At 34.6% G+C, this 18,165-nt stretch overlaps 1 long non-coding RNA gene across 4 annotated transcripts in view; it reads left to right on the top strand.

Annotated features, from left to right (window-relative positions):
- The window catches only part of LOC106041521 (uncharacterized), a 78,301-nt gene extending 72,755 nt beyond the window's left edge, over positions 1-5,546 (top strand). For 3 of the 4 annotated variants that reach the window (XR_010830912.1, XR_010830913.1, XR_010830911.1), the window contains one exon: positions 1,343-5,546. This is a non-coding gene — a long non-coding RNA (uncharacterized lncRNA). The remainder of the gene's footprint in view (positions 1-1,342) is intronic. The other variant, XR_010830910.1, reaches the window with a different exon arrangement.
- Positions 5,547-18,165: the final 12,619 nt, after the last annotated feature.

Raw genomic sequence — 18,165 nt, 5'->3', positions numbered from 1 at the left:
CTGGGTAGTTTTTAATTGGAGAAAATAATATATTCTTAGTCTAGAGCCTCTTAACTCCATGCTATCTCATTGATGCTGCTAAGCGTAAGAAATACCAAGCCTTCTGGCTTCTGTGTAGCTGACATCAAAATAACAAGTACAGTGAGGCTTTGCTTGTTGGAAAAACAATATTTGATGACTTCAAGTGGAAATAAAATACCAGAAAACAAATTTCAGAACACTACAATTTTAGAGGAGTGACCTGAGCACTATGAACAGAGAATTCTAGATCTGCAAGACTTGCAGAGAAGGGATAGGATTCAACACCTGGACCTTCCCAAAGGGATTAAGAATTTTGGGTTGCTACATTTTTACAGTCTCTAGACATAAGGTACAAACTCCTGGTTTTCATATTTTTTGAGAGGTTAAGTTATACTCAAACTTGTCTTAGATTGTATTCCTTCAAAGTATGTAAGATTGAAAGGAATTATCTTGCTCTGCATTACTTCTGGCAAGAAGTAATCTTTGTATCTTAGATAACACTTCATGCAGCTGATAAGAATAGGAGGAAACTATTTTTTTTAATGTATATATAACATTTCAATTTTGGAAATCCATCACAACCAAAAATAAAATTCAACTTAGAAGGTTAAGCATACTTTGATATCTATCTCATCTCATCTCACTGAATTTTCACTACACTGGAAAGCAAGAAAGCAAACTTATGCTTAATAAAAAGATGATAAATTGTAAAAGAGAGAAGTGGGTTTTATTTATTTATTTGTTTTTAAGAAAGGAGGATAAAAGAAATAGGTCATGTCACCAGAGGTACCTGGATAGCAAAATCAAAGAAAGAAAACTATTCACTGCAACTCCCTGCTGTCCTTTGAGATAAAACATACAGGGGAATTCTCTCAATTTTCCAATATACAAGCTAAGTTTCAAAAGCCTGCCCAGCATCAGGGAAGAGTTGTTCCCACTGATTGTAAATAACCCTTCCCTCTTGGCAGCTTTGCCGCTGCAGTAATACTGCCAGAAGATATAGGCCTCAAGGTATCTACAGTACAGAATCAGTGAAATGTTTCATTGTGAATAATGTATTTTGGCAGATGCTTGATCTTATCTTTTAAAAGTAAAAGTGAAACTAGTCTTCCACAGTGTTCAGACATTTCATCTTTTTAAAAGGGTTCCTTTGACAAAGTAATACAGATTTGGCTATCCTGTGTCTCTTTTTCTCCTACTACATAAAGATATTAAGTTGTACAACTTTGATGAACATGTCATCCCTTACAAAATCATGAAAAATATTTCAAAATGTCTATTAAAATTGGCTATCTGCAAATGTTACCTCCTTATGTTTCAGATCTCAGCTAGCTGTTCCACAGGAGCTTGAATTCAGGACTAAGACATGAATCAATTAGGTGTTCAGCCTGTGCAAGCCTGAAAAGGGGTCATTGGAACAAGAATACATTCAACATCCTCCATTCTTTAATGAAATCAGCAATCACAAGAAAGTGTGTCTAAGATAAAGCAAAATGGAAAGAAAGGAGGTAGAGCCCTTGACAGGGAAAAAAGAAAAAAAAAAAAAAGAGAGAGAGAGAGAGAGAGAGAGAAACTATCTGTGCATGTGCATATGAACTGTAGGTGATAAAAAATGAAAGATAAGACAAGTGAAGACACACAAGGAGAGAAATGGGGAGGGAGAGGGAGGCAGGGGAAGCTACAGTGAAGAGTAGGCTAAACAGAAAAAAAAAAAAAAAGAGAAACAATACTATGAAAGATATATGTGACCAGAAATACATATATTCAACAAACCAAAATTAGAAAATAAAATAAAATAAAATAAAATAAAATAAAATAAAATAATAAAATAAAATAAATCAAAACAAAACAAAATAAAATTAAAATTAAAATTAATTAATTAAATTAAATCTAATTTAATTTAATTAAACCCACAAATAATTAAACACAAGGAAATGGACAGAGACAGCTAAATCATTTGTAATGACAAATGGTAATGAAACAAGAAGTAAATAAATTAATGTGAATAAAGAAGAAGAAATCAACACTAAAAAGATAAAATAGGATCCAGAGTGCTGAAATATTTTTAAGTTTATATTAATGCTAACTTGAAATTATTTTTTCAGTTGTTTTTTCTGTATGTGGACATATACCGTTTTCTGTTCCTTAGAGGAATGATTCCCGATTCCTTTAAAAATAAGCACTGTAATTTATGACATTCCTGGTTCTGAACAGTGTTTGGGATGCTCAGTCAATTTGAAAGGATTTGAGGAAATGGGAAAAGCATCAGCAGTAACTTTTAGGAGACTAATTTAATGTCTTGTTAATAAAACAATGAAAATAAGTCTGGTCTTTTTGTTTACATGCTTAAAGTTTTTATACCTTTAGTTTGTGTAAGTACCATATTCTCCCTTATTATGTCTGCTCCCTTCTGTAAATTATTCTGTACTGGGATATATATATTCTTTTTCATGTTCAATTCAACTTGTCACTGGTGTCATTTCTAGTAGCATGCGTTAAACTTCTGGAGGAGACTCATATCTCATTAAAAAGCCAAAACTTAGGTATCTTGATTTTAGGTGCCTTTATGTGAATCAAATGTTTAGTCTCTTGCTGTGATAAATGGAGATATAGTTAGGTCTGTCAAAGAAAGTCATCTTAAAGTAAACATCAGCAAACCAGTGAGCCAACATGTCTTCCAGGTTCCCTTGGTGTCATTGACAAGGGTCGTGACTCAGTCAACTTTTCTGAGTTTAGCGTGTAGCTAGACGTACATAATTGTCTAGTAACATCTGATATGCCCTGGGGTGGCCAGGACATATAGACTGTATTAGAAGTTATGAAACAGGACCTCAGGGATACTGATACTATCCCATAATGGTATCTGGAGGCCCATTGGAACATCTCAAGAAATTCTATATGTTCATGGGTTTGGCTGAGATGAAGTTAATCTTCTTCATAGCAGCCTGTATGGTTGTGATGTAAAGATCCGTAATTTAAAGAATGTTGATAACACATCAGTTTTTTATCTATTGCTGAACAACTCTTGCACAATATCAAGGTCTTCTCTGTTTCTCACACTGTCCACCCCAGTGAGAAGGCTGGTGTGTGCGCAAGCTGGGGTGAAACATCTGGGACAGCTAACCTGAAGGGATATCCCATAGTTATATGGCATTGCATTCAACAACAACAACAACAACAAAAAGCCCAGGGAAAGGAAGAGGAAGGTTATTTCCTTCCTCCATAATAAGGGTTATTTATTTGACTTTCCATATAAAAGTTACATGTGATGGAGTCCTGCTTTCCGGGTAGTGGGTAAACATCTGGCTGCCAATGGAAAGAAGTGAATGAATACCGTATTTTGCTTTGTGTGCACTCATATTTCTGCTAATATATTCAACTGTCTTTATCTCAACCTACATTTTTTCAGCTTTTGCTCTTCTGATTCCCTCTTCCATCCCGTTGGGGGGTGAGGTGAGTGAACAGCTATGTGGGGGCTTAATTACTATCAGGGCTCAAACCACCATAGTAAACAACAAATAGAGCTCTTGGTACATCTGGAAACACCTGCATAAAGACATCCCAGTATTTTATAAGATATTCTTAACTTTCAGGAGTCACAATGGACATTCCGCATGAAGACTTTTATTTCATTTCATTTTGGAACAGTTAACACAATAATTTCAAAGGGTCAACTGATTTTCTGTGACAAGTTCTAATTTTCAGCTAGTTCATTTTAAATGTTGTTTGTTAACTTTTTCCCATTGAATACTTTGCTTCATGATTGTTCTAAAGTGCTGAATACTAGAAAATCAAGTTATGCAAAACACATTTATTTTTATTCTCTCTTACTGGTGTTACGTCATGATCTTATAGAAAAAAATACGCGGACTGGACAAAAGCATATGTCTCATGGACAGAAAGGAATGCCTAATTTAGCATTTATTTATAGCAGCAAATGATTGCTTCCTCTATAAACATTGAACACCAAACGTGATTATGAGCCCTAACATTGGATAGCCTACATGATCTGTAAGTCAATAGGTGCAGCAGTACTTTCTGGACAGATTAAATCTTGAAAAAAGAGAGAGAGGTAAAAAATATAACTGTGGAAGGAATGATAATTGAATGAAACTAAGAAGTATAATCACAGTCACTTAAATACAGTTAATTGAATATTTCTAACTGTTAAAGTATACCTGGACCATAAAACTGCTAACACTGGAAAATTAAACTGACTTCTAGGAAGGTTAGGGTAGGAAATTTTGTTCTCAATTGCATTAGTCAATTATATTATTCATTGAAGCAAGTCAACTAGCTCTATATTTGCATGGATATAAATGAGGCCAAGTAGATCCAGTCAGCAAATGACCTTTCTTTAAAGGAAAACTTAACTTACTTTTAGTGTTGTTTTTTTATTGTTTGTACAAATCTTAATCAAATGTAAAAATAAAATAAAATAAAATAAAAAAATTGTTAACAAAACTGAAATGTGAACAAGAAAGCTTTTATATCAGTTAAAACCTTTGTATATTTCATATGCATAGGATATATATGAAACAAAAAATATATAAATTAAATTTTATATACATAATGTGCATATATATAAATTATATGTATACATATAAAACCTTGTGTGTTTGTGTATAATCACCTTACATTTTATACATATTACACATATATATGTATTTTTAATAGAAAAATAATTTATAAATAAAAACCTTTTTGTTATGGAAATGCAACATTGTTTTTTTGTTGGTTTTGTTTGTTTGTTTGAAGGAAAAATCAAATCATGTAAAATCTATGACTTCTAAAGAAAAGGTTCACTAAAGAGGCATTTTGTGGCAGAAAATTGTTTTGATGGTGTCCAAAATAATTGGAGATATATCATTTTTTCTAACTGTAAACAAGTCACGTGTCTGTTACCTTAATATAATTCTTGTTACTTGATTGAGGCAATTCTTCTTGGAGTCAGACAAGAATGGTGAAATTTTTGTCAGCATCTTTTTCATTTTCCATTAAAAATTCTTGATGAGGGTTGAGATGGATTTTTTAAAATGATGTGGAGTTAAAATTCAGTTCATTAAAATACAACAGTAGGGCATCTGCTGAGAATCAGGGGAATTTTTCCATACAAATGAGGCAATGTAGAACTTATACTGTGGAGCTAATCATTAAGAATTCTAATCATCTGAAATTCCTCACTCCATGGGTGCTGATCTGATGGCTCCATAATTCAGCACATAAGGGTAGGATTACATTAGAATTTTAAAAAAGTAGTCTTCATGGTCACAGAGGGCCAGGTTTAGGCCTTCATGAATAATACATAGACAGGGAAGGGAAGAGATTTCATTCAATGTTCTAACCTGAACAATTACAGGAAAGTTTTGGAATAAAATGAGTTTATTTGATTCTATTCAGTTTTAAAAGCTCTTATAGCCAGTGCATCCTAAATTTATCATTAATGTATGTATGAGTTATCAGAACTAGATAACTTATTTTCATCAAATGGTATTAGTCTTACATAGATAAAATGCTTTGTTTCAATTGAATTAGATTAACTAAAGATCTCTGCCTAGAATTCATTTCTATAGGGTTGTCACAAAATATAACTGGTTATATAAATTATTAGCTGGGCAAAATTCTACACTTACTCCTGAAAACTGATTCTTAGTTTCTTGTTACTACTGCTTTCACCTTAAATTTCAATCAAACTTAAAATTATCTGTGCTTGATCAGATAAAGAAAACCATGGATTCTTAGGAGCATTATTCCCCCAGTTTTCTATATGAACAACTTGAATTATATGAAATACTATCTGGAATTTAGCAAAAGGCACACTGGGTTGGGCCAGAAAAGAAGAACTAGGAGAGTGAGAAGACAAAAACCACAGGGACAGCAGTACATGAACAATCCATGAAACATCTTTGTGGAGGAAATGTCTCCACAACAGCAGTGGAAACTGCTGAGGTAACTTTGATGGCTTTTTCCTCATGTGTAACCTTTTTAGGTGGCTATGTGATTATTAAAATATGATATGCTTCTGAAATGGAGGAATTTTCTCCATCCTTCTGTTATATAGAATATATAGAAAACACAGATGAAGAATGGAGAAAAATGTTCTTTATTCCTGAGAACACACTGATCTAAGATAACTGATTAGTTTTGCAAACAGCTAAGGACCAAATAGAGAAAAAATTAAAAAGACTAATCTAGTGCATTGAGAGTCTGAAATAATGAGTAATATTTTGAGGAATGTTACATATGCATTTATTCATCCAAATTATTCCTTTATATTGGTGACAGACTTGAAAAGTATTTTACTGGGCTTAGTCTCAGCCACATTTTGTTTCTGCTCATAAAGCTTATTTAGTTTCTGAAAATATATACAAAAATCAGCAACCTGTTTTGGAAAAGCAGCAATGCTTAAATTATACTGACCATTTCATGGAGCGCTAGTGAAATTAAAGGACAAAGGGAGAGAAAAAGTAAATATATATATATAAATAAAATTGTTTAAACACAAAATAATGTTACTTATTTCATAGAAATAAGACTATTTCCAAATATAATATGAGGCAACAGATTTCTAGAATTATCTATCCAATATCATATACCCCAGCAAAATAGTGATGGTATTGTTCTTTTCTTTTTGCTCCCTCTCTGTTCTATCTCTGTTTGTACTCAGTTCTGTTCATTATTTCCATAAGAAAAATAATTCATATCTTCACTCACTCTTCCAATTCATTATATTTTTCAGATCTATGTATGGATCCGAAGAAAATCTCCTGCCACAAGTGAGAAATATGTTTAAGACAGATTCATTTTTTTGGAAAAAATAAATGGAAAAAAAAGAAAAAAAAAGGAGGAAAAAAAGGCTCACTGAAATGTTTTAAGTAATGTAGTCAGCTTACTTTCAGACCAGTCACTCTATGCTAAATGTATTATTTTATAATGAAAGCCTACATTTCAAGGTTAACATAATAAAAGCAATATTTGATTGACTATCTGTCTTTTTATTGTCTGTACTTCAGATTTATATTTCAATTGCCGCAAATTTCTTTCCTTCTAAATACTTCCCTGATGCAATTTTTAATTGTGCCATTCTACTCCACATTTCTCTAATCTCATAATGGTTTGAATGTTACTTTCTTTTTGATAAGAAAAAAAAAATAGACACAAAGAAATGAGTTGAAGAAGGAAGAGTAGAACAATAATTTGTCAACGTGAAGTAAGAATTCTAATACTGCCTTGATATACCTTGGGAGCAAAATTGATGAAAGAAAGAACACTGCTTAGAAGCACTTTCTAATTGAAAATGATAGCAAAATGGTTAGTCATAAAAGTCATAATATGATTCAAAGTTCAGAACTTAAAACTACAGGTTTTCTATTCTAAAGAAAAATAAGCAATTAAATAAGTGAATATAAAATATACTTAATATCTCCTTCTCATTCAAAAGACACGTGACTTTAGTTTCATCACTTTGAGCGAAGGGAAAGGAAGAGACATCCATAGAAGAATTTAATGCTCTTGAAATTTGTATTTTAATTAAATTGGCAGAAGTACACTAACTGTAGAATAGACATACCCTAAAATAATGATTGATAAATAATATCAATTGATTTATATGGTTGATCAAGACTGAAAGTTTCAATGGGATTAATTTACTTAGGACATTTCAGAGAATCTGCTGCACAGAGATACTAATTTACATCATTTTGCTGACTACTTAGGAAATGGCAGTCTCAGCACTATTAAAAAAACTTTTCAGCATTCTAGAACACTTGCTTTGAACAAAGATGGTTCATAGAAGAATATCTTTTCCAAAAAAAAAAGGCATCAAGGCATGATTCTGTAGAATGAAGAGTGTACAAATTGAGAGGGCAATTCTTAACATTTTTATTTTAATCCTTTTACCATTCTCTATAAATAAAATAAAAATAGCTTGATTTCGTGGCTGGGGGAGAGGGGGGGAGGACAGTTCAAAGAAAAGAACTATGGCATCAGAGGCATGCAAGACAATCATCTTCAGATATGGGTGAGTCCTGGAAACAATTTTTAAATGGCCACTTAGAAATTTAATTGAAACAATTAAAGATTTGAGTACCTGAGAGACAATAAGGAGCACTGTACAGAATAAATCCAGTTGCTATTAACCAACAATGACACATCAAAGAAAAGGTTGAAAAATCAAAGGCTCTTTTTTATTCCAATTTGTCCCACAGTTACTTCTTTTAGATGGCACTGAAACTATGCAAACTTCTTAAAGCTCAATTTCATGTTTACTACATTTTTGTAGCTTAAACATTCTGTACATTTATGACACTCATGATGTATTTTCAAATGTTATACTGCTTTTTAAAAAAATCTATAAACCAAAAAGGAGGTTGATGAAACTTCAAATACTAGTCAACACATACTCCAGAATATGTTCTTGTTTGGGAGGGATATACAAAATAGAGGGTGTACAACTCCTCTTACCTATTCTGACTGTCTCGAGAAAGAAAGAAAGAAAGAAAGAAACAAGGTCAGATAAATTTCTCTCCACATTTCTTATCAGTTATAACCCTTTCTGCACTACTACTGCTATTTCAGGTCAGCATTGCAGCATTGCCATTCCCTTGCTTCTGTCCCCTTGCACCTCAGTCCCAAACTGGTACAACATGACGGGACTATCAGGCTCAGGGAGCCATGGAGCAGTAAAAACTTCAGGAGTGAGCCACTTAGTTCTTTCACTCCCCTTGCTGGTGGTACTCTCCTTTTGTCCAATTACTGAAGCAAATCAGAACAGAACCAGGTACTGGGGCTAGTCAGTGAAGGTTAGGGAGACTATTCCATATCTCAGAAGAGCCATAAGCTTGTTACAGACTCACTTTCACTGCATGCCGCGTGGTAGAGGAAAAGGATAATAGTGGGAACACAGACCACAGCTCTTAGCCACATACAAGCCCAAGCAAATGACCACAGCTGTTGCAAAGAAATGGCTTTATCTCAACACAAAGGGGACTAGAGAGTGGTTATAGATATGTCATTGGTTATAGAATAACAGCCATCAATAGATGAGTAGATCAACTGGTGGTGTAAATGTTTCTCCCATGTTCGTTAAGTGTGTGAATGGCTCCCTGCATTCGCCAGACCAGTGTGGGGGAACTGAGTATGTGGCTCAGCCCAACAGAGTATAAAAACTTTATGACCAGTGAAACAATTTTGAAGAGAGCAATGGGCTTGAGCTGGCCTCAACCCACAGATTCTGTCCTTGCAATTGGGGATGTCCAGCTTCATCATGGTAAGCATATAGAGACTGGTGATGGGAATCACACTCATATTGTAATCTAAGTTTATATTACAATTTTTCCATTGTTTGTATAGTGATTTCAGTACATTACTGTAATACTTTTCCAAGTGAAAATCCTGTTTAACATCAAATATCTTCCTATAAAGTTGATATTAAACATTACACCTTCAATGTGTATATATGCAGAATATCTAAAAGAACATGGTCAGAGTATTGGACTCTGAGAGCCAAGCCCAAGTTTTGATCTCTTTTCCAAAAGGTTTTAAATTAATGTAGTGCTTCTTTTTATTGTGATAGTGTTTATTTTATGCATTTTTATTTTTACTTTTGGTCCCATGAAAAGACACATGCTATTATTTACTTTTGATGTACAATGGAAACAAGATTCTTCATCACATCTGAGTGAGAAAATAAACATCATCAATGAGCTGATAAACAACATATGAGACATCAGTGACTGAACCTAGTGAAATTAATTTAGCTGGATTCCTGATACAAGCAGTGAAGAGTTCTGAAGTATAATTGTCCTCATTTTGGCTGGGATAGAGTTAATTTTCTCCATATAGTCTCATATGGTGCTAAGTTTTGAATTTGTAATGAAAGCAGAGTTAATAATATACCCATGTTCTAGCTGTTGCTTAGCAGTCAAGATCCTTTCTGTTTCTCATGCTGCCCTGCCAGCAAGGAGGCTGGGGGTGCACAAGCAGTTTGAAGGGGACACAGCCAGGACAGCTGACCCCCAAACAACCAAGGGGATCATCCCATACCATTTAACATCATCCTCATCAATAAAAACTGGGGGAAAGGAGGAAGGGGGGTATGTTTGGAGTGAAAGCTTTTGTCTTCCCAAATAAACATTATGCATGATGAATCCTGCCATCCTGGAACTGGTTGAACGTCTGTCTGTCAATGGGAAATAGTGAACAAATTCCTTATCCTGCTTTGTTTATATGCACAGCTTTGACTTTGTGTAGTAAGCTGTCTTTATCTCAAGCATAAAATTTTTAACTTTTACCTTTCCTGTTTTCTTTACCACCCCTCCTTTCCAGGTGGTATGGGAGCAAGCAGCTCTATGGGTCTCACTGCCTGCTAGGGTGAAACCACAATGATCATTCAAACCAGAAATTTGCTTTAAGTAGTCTGTCTTTTCTTGGAAGGATTATTTCCCTGGTTGTGGAAGAAGCCTAGCATTCCCAGATTACATTATCTTTTGTGAATGTCTTCCCTGCTTTGTGTCCCCCACAAATCAGTAATTCTAAGGAAAGACACCCCCCCCCCAAAAAAAAAAATAAATAAATAAAATTTGTAATGTCAGTCTAAAATAAATCCGTGGATATTAGTAGTTAATAACTGGATTTTTATTTATTTTTTTTCCAACACAATTAATTTGAAATTGACAAAATCTAAGTAACAACTGTATATTTTGACTGTTAGTTCCCACAACTCTTGAATGAGATACCTGTTAAACCATATGAGAAGTAATTGTGAGTTTCCAGAGAGATTTCATGCAAAAGGGACTGGTATATTCATTTATAAGACTTAGAAATATCATTTATTTTTTTATTATTATTCTCATAATTTTGGAAGTTATGTTAAATGTTATAACTATGTAAAATTATAAAGATATGAAACATTTAATGTACACTGAAGTAGAAGTGCATGTAGTTCTCCCTAGGTAACCTTCATCAAAGCATTCCATTCTCTAACTAAATCATCATCATAAATGTGACCAAAATGAAACCAAACAATAATCTTTGTGGTCAGCGATAAAGATTTATAACTTGCATTTCAATTTGTGTTGCTACCCAAAACTAATTCAGAACAGATACAGAGAATTCATTCTACCACGGTGAACAAAGGATGTGACCTACAAAATCAGTTAATTTGACTTAATGTAGTGGTGTAAACTTTTGTCAATATGGCAGTCTTTCATTGTGTACAGTTGTGTAGTTTTTTTTTTTTCTTTTGTTTGTTCTAAAGCTAGAGGCCACCTCAACCAAATTGAATTAACTTCTAATTTGCGTTTTTCAGTAAGACTGGTGATGCATAAGAGTAATTAAAAATACAGTTTCAGCATAACTGTATTAAATGACCTAACTTTTTTTTTTTTTTTTTAAACTCTTTGAAATAGAGCTCCTTTACAAACATTAAAGTAGTTGGTGTATCAAGGACCACTTTCCACATCATTATGAATCTAACTTATTTGAATTTTTAATGGAAAAGAATAGGGCTTACTTTAATCCTAACTACACCCTCTTTCCAAGACATCAGTTGGGCTTGAGAAAAGCATAAAAGACATAGCAGTGCTTTTGAATGATTCACCTTTAGTAAACAGTCATCTGAACATGTAAGGAAGCTGATTTACATAAGCAAAACTACCCAGCTCCTTGAATTACATGAGTGTTTTCTCATGTAGATAATGATAGGACAAGGGGGAATGGTTTTAAACTGAAAGAGTGGATATTTAGATAGGATGTTAGGAAGAAGTTCTTTACTCAGAGGGTGGTGAGGCACTGGAACAGGTTGCTGAGAGAAGTTGTGGATGCCCCATCCCTGGAGGTGTTCAAGACCAGGCTGGATGGACCCTGGCAAACCTGATCTAGTGGGTGGCATCCCTGCCTATGGCAGGAGGGTTGGAACTAGATGATCTTTAAGGTCCCTTCCAACCCAAGCCATTCTATGATTCTATGAAGATTGGTAGCTGACAACTTTGCAGACAGCATTAGCCTTTTACAAAATACATCAGAAGCACCAAAACATTTGAAAAATATCAACTTAGTAGACCATTACTGCAATAATGATATACCTAGCCACTTACAAATCTAGAAAACTTCTGAATATATCCCTAGGTCTTGCAATAGAACAGAGAAAAATCTTGAACTATTAAAAAAAGGGAAAAAAAAAAAAGACAAGAAACATTTTTGATTTGATTTTCCAAACAAGTACTTCATGGCTCCAGCAGAATTAATATAAATATTCCGTTTTCCTTCGATAGTGGACTATACTCAGTCATATCCTAACAGTTCACGGGAGGCATAAATATCTTTTACAGTAATGGAGCCACACAATTTTCTGCATTGCAGCCCTGGCAAATTGAGATTATCACTCATACATGAGTATATGTTCAATGCAAAAGGCATAAAGGAATTCATTAAATTCCCTCTGGCTCTGCTGAATGTCTCTATAACCAGAGTATGAATTTATAGTCTACCATTGCTTCTCAAAGTGCCCTATGCATGGGAAAGAAAGCAAATAAAAAGAGCACCAAAAAAAGAATAATCTTATTTCATTCAGACCAGGTATGTTAGACACAGATAGAGCATTCACGGGAATGTAGCCTTAGTCATGAAAATTTAGCCTTAAATTTCAAAATTCCAGGGAGACTAGAGCATCCGCAGCCTGCAAGTATGATGTTAACCTTTTCAATATTCTGTGGTTTGTTTCTTGTTTGTTGCTCTCTTTGCTTACAGATTACTAAAACTGTAATCATGAAAAATTGTCCCTCACAAATCAAATTTCAAAAATCTAACAAAATCAAAAATAAATCTGTTTACTACTATCTTTCAGGGACTATATAACACTTTTGACAGTTATTGCAAAGAATGTGAAAAGTCATAAACCCATTATCATGACGAAGATTTTCACAGCAATTGAAAATTATATGAACTCAGCACAATTGTGTCTACATTTCCAAATAAGTTCATCTAGCACCATTCATAATGACTGATAGTCATGAAAGGATGTAAAACAAGACGGGGAGGTTTGCTCCTGGTCATCTTTCACCCATGTCTAAAACATTTCTATAACTTCTAGCTAAATAGGCAATGAATGACAATGTGGGATTTTACTGAAGGAGATGGAGGAGAGAAAGAAAAAAAGTGTGGCAGACAGTGGGGGGAAATGGGAATTGTTTTAAGCATTTAAATGCTTTTCTACTCTACTGCAAGAAGCACCACTACATAACAGAATAACTCAGAACATGTCTACTCTTATTATTTTTCATAGAAATATGAGAAGGCTGCCAATATTTTTGAAGACCCATAGTTGATAACTGTAACAGGATGTGGACAGAAGAGATGAAAAGTATATCTCAAATTGTTTAGTAACTGACTAGCACTTTTTTGTACAGCATCATGTACAGCATGGGCTTCTTGGTTTTTTCACATAAACTTTATATTTTGACTCTGTCTTTGAAAGAAATAAAAATTATCGTAGAGAGTATCATCTAGAATAAATTGAGCAGAGAAGCTGGAACATTTGTTCTTATTTTCAGATAGACCAATTAATGGTAGCAGCCATAATGGTGACCTGGCTCTTAATGAGAAACATACCGAAAAAAAAATATATGTCTGCCGTTCAGAGAAGTACTGTCCTGGGACCAAGGCCTGGGAAGCAGGAGCATCCTTGACAGACACAGTTGGCCTCTTTGAAATGCAGCCGAGAACCTAAGAACAGGAGACATCCTAAAGATACCATTGATAAGGACAAAAACAAGGCATTGTAATATAAACCTATCATCTGATAATGAGAAGATAGTGTAGGAATACAAAATTTTGTACAAGAGAACAGGAAATATCAGTGTTTATTGGTTGTCTTAGTTGACACACAGAAATTAGCAGCATCTATTGGCTGCTCTAAGATGCGGTGTCCTACACTCTCTTATGTCTCTGTGACATAAAAAGGACTTCTTGTCTACCCGATATTGAGTCATCTCTCTCTTGGAGAACTTCCTGTATTTCATGAACTTTACTTTCCTACAGGATTTCTTAAACAAATTGAATCTTTGCCGGAAATGCCTAGCTGCCTCTGAACTCCATGACAAAGATCATCTTTAAAGTGGGACTTTGTTATTTGGTCCCACTCCTGAGTCCACTTCTGAGGGGCAGTTTCTTCTGAGATCATTTTCCTTAATTAGACCTTTTTGATGCTGGTTTTATTAACTAGAGCTATTTGAAGATAGCTTGACTCCTGCCCCCACATTTCTCAGATCAGTTTATTTCACTTGGTACTGGTACATTATATATATATACATATAAACATACATATATGCATATATGTTATTAAATATGCATGAACATAATCTGCTCTTGATAAGTATAGTATTGATAAGTATAATCTGTCATAATTATAATCTTTACTATAGTATTGATAGGCTTGCATCCTGTAATAAGTATATTTGCTATCATAGTATTGATAACTTTGTTGAGCCTATAATAGTAATCTATATTTGTTGGTGTATGTAATTAGTGCTATTCCCTCAATATCTACTAAATATATATATTTCATTCCTGGTAATAGTTTGTTGTCTGTATAGATGTTTGCCTTTTTAATTGTGGTATATTTGCCAGTGGTGACTTGTGGTAATCTGCAACAAACAGAAATTTTAAAAATAATACCTTCATTCCCTTGTGTATTACAGAATCCTACAAACTCTTTATTGTGATCTCTTTTCACCTCCAGGTAAGGGAACCATTTAGATCATGACACCATTACTCTTATTTGTGACTTTTTAATAATTAAAAAAAATAATCATTATTAAATTTCCTCTGCTCTTATGCTTTGAGTTACCTACTAGCTACTGGAAAACAAAATAAAACTAAAAAAAAAATAAAATGCTGTTTAACCATGTTAGAGAAAAGCAAATAGTCTTGAGAACCAATTCTGAGGAGCAATCTTTCCCAGAAGTTCCAAAAACAGACCCTAAATGAAAGCTATTTTCCACTTGTAAACAGCTTTAACTTGCTCTAATATTTGCATATTTCTTCACTACTATTGAAGACATAAGGAGTGCTGAGTTCTGCATGTTCTGCTTGAATTATTATTGCTGATTATTTAGGCAATTCCAGTAGAGTTCCATATTACAACAGAGCAAAACTGTTGTACTCAAACTTTGGTCACACTCAAAGAGTTGCAGTCAACAGCTTGATGTCCAGGTGGAGACCAGTGACAAGCAGTGCTCCTTGGGGATTGGTATTGGAAACAGCACTATTTAAAATCTTTGTCAGTGACATGGACAGTGGAATTGAGTGCACTCTCAGCAAGTTTGCCAATGGCACCAAGCTGTGTGGTATAGTCAACATGCTGGAGGGAAGGGATGCCATTCAGAGGGACCTGGACAGGCTTGAGAGGTCAACTCATAAACTTCATGAGTGAATTTCATGAAGTTCAGTAAGGCCAATTGCAAAGTCCTTTACCTGGATCCAGAAGTATTTGTGAAATACCAAACACAAATACAGGCTGGGAATGGATTGAGAGCAACAGAAGGAAAAGGACTTCTTAGAGGTGTTGGTTGATGAAAACTTGACATGAGCTGGCAATATGTGCTTGCAGTCCAGAAAGACAACTGTATCCTGGGCTGCATCAAAAGAAGCATGGCCAGCAGGGCGAGAGAGAAGATTCTGCCCCTCTACTCCAGCCTTGTGAGATCCTACCTGGGGTACTGCATTCAGCTCTGGGGACCCTGATATAAGAAGGACATGGACATTTGGAGTGAGTCCAGAGGAGGACCACAAAGATGATCAGAGGGCTAGAGCACCTCTGCTATGAAGACATGCTGAAGAAGTTGGGGTTGTTCAGCCTGGAGAAGAGAAAGCTCCAGGGAGAGCTTATAGCAGCCTTACAGTACATAAAGGGGGCCTACAAGAATGTTGGGGAGGGATTCTTTATCAGGGAGTATAGTGATAGGACAAGGAGTAATGGCTTTAAACTAATAGAGGGTATATTAAATTTAGATATAAGGAAGAAATTCTTCACTCAGAGAGAGGTGTGGCACTGGAACACATTGCCCAGAGAAGATGTGGATGCGCCATCCCAGGGAGTGTTCAGGGTCAGGCTGGATGGGTGTTTGAGCAACCTGGTCTAGTGGGAGGTGTTCCTGCCCATAGCAGGGGTGTTGGAATTAGATGATCTTTAAGATCCCTTCCAATCCAAACCATTCTATGATTCTATGAAAATATTAATGAATAGCACCATTATAGCTCATTCCTTACCTGAACCAAACCAATCACATTTTTTTTTTTTTATAAACTGTGCTCATCACAGCAGCAAAACATTCATAGATTGTTATCTACACACAGCAACAGCTTTGGTTTTTTTGCAATTTCTTTACCCATTTCCAGCCAGCACTCTATTAGCATCGATTCCTTTAGAAAGTCATCAAGTAACTTTATGTGTACAGATACATTCAGTTTGTCTGGCATTTATGTAAGCTCTATTTATTTTACTTTTCTGAATTTTTTATATCAAGAAAAGTATATTTATGGACTGGTCATATTTTTAGCTTAGCAGTAATCACATCTGTTACAGGTCAACCTGCTAATGGCATATTTTCTGTTTAAAACCTCTGCAGACATATCTGTTATCCTAGGTACTAATAACAGTTTAACTATGATGACACAAATGCTAAAGTGTTAAAAAACTAAATCTATATTCTGAGATATTTTGTTTGTACTGTTCTGTTCAGCAACGGCTACACGAAATGACTGCTCATATTTGCTTGTTTAAAACAAATCTCATGGCTAATTAATCTTTGTTTGTCATCTAAACTGCAGGGTGAGAAAAACTTCAGCCCAACCAAGTAACATGTCTTTGGGAGAAGAACTGATAACCCTTACCTCTTTGTTTCTCTGTCAAAACTCATCACAAAAAATGGTTAACTCAGGCTTCAGATACATTTTTTTTATCTGTTGTGGGCTTTGTATCTGCAGCCACCTTGATTATACTTAGCCCTCTGAAGTTAGCAAAGCAATCTGATATGATAAAATTTTTCTGAGATGTATATAAGTAGCACCATAAAAGCAAACTAGGTCATATAAATACGTAGCGTCAGTGCTTTTCACCACTAAGCACTGAATACATTAATAGTGAAATATCTTTGTCCAAAGGACACGATATACTTACTATTTGTAAAACACGAACAATGAGAATACATTTTGGCGAAGCAATAATTTCAATTCAATAGGGACTTAAAATGCAAAAATTGCCCTAGATACTTGCAATAGTGTATCAGTATTTCTGTATGTTCTTTTAGACATCAGCATGAAATAGACAATATTTTACCCTTATAATCAACACTTAATAGTCAATAGGCACCTGGGGTCACTGCTGGTTCAATTAAGAAATCTATTGACATGACAATTGGTAGGACTCCATCACTTTCATGTGAGGTTTTGCCTTCCTACAGTAAATTTGTTTAACACAACAAAAGTTTCTACTTTGATAAATAAAATTTCAATTTAAATGTTCAGCAAAATATTGCCATCTCATTTTTACCTCTTTCCTCCTTCCCTTCTTCAGCAGATAGTATCCTCAGCTTTGCTGGGCAGAGTTCAGACTTGAATTCTGCTACACCAAGAAAGAATAAGTGGCTGTACTTTGAGTCTTTAAATTAGAATTTATCTCCTCAGGTGAAATACTTTCTCTTTCATTTTTCTCCATAGCAGAGCAAGAGGTGGTATAAACATGATCATAACTGTCACAGTCAGGATGATTTTATTCCAGTGGAATGTTCCAAAACCAAGAGAAAATTTTCACAATCTCTCCAATTAATGTCTATTCTGCAGTGATTATATCAGAAATAAATATATATATATATTAATATAGACAATATTACATGTCACCAAGGATTTTTTAGAGAGAAAGGAATGTTTCGTATATGGCATATGTCATTTCTAGTAATGACTTTGAACTCATAGGTTAGATTCACAGAGTGGAAAGAAATAGTAGGAAATGAAGGAATGGTAGGAAAGGAAGGAATGGTAGTGGAAGGAAATGGAAGGATTTTTTTTTATTTATTTTTTTACAAAAGAAAACGCCACTGCAGTTTCTATTCCTACTGGAATGTGTTGGCTGAGGAAAAAAATATAGAC

Source organism: Anser cygnoides, chromosome 1, assembly GCF_040182565.1.
Source record: "Anser cygnoides isolate HZ-2024a breed goose chromosome 1, Taihu_goose_T2T_genome, whole genome shotgun sequence".
In the NCBI taxonomy this organism is placed as follows: Eukaryota; Metazoa; Chordata; class Aves; order Anseriformes; family Anatidae; genus Anser; species Anser cygnoides.
Note: the sequence above shows the minus strand (reverse complement) of the source record. Positions and strands in the feature narration are given on the sequence as shown.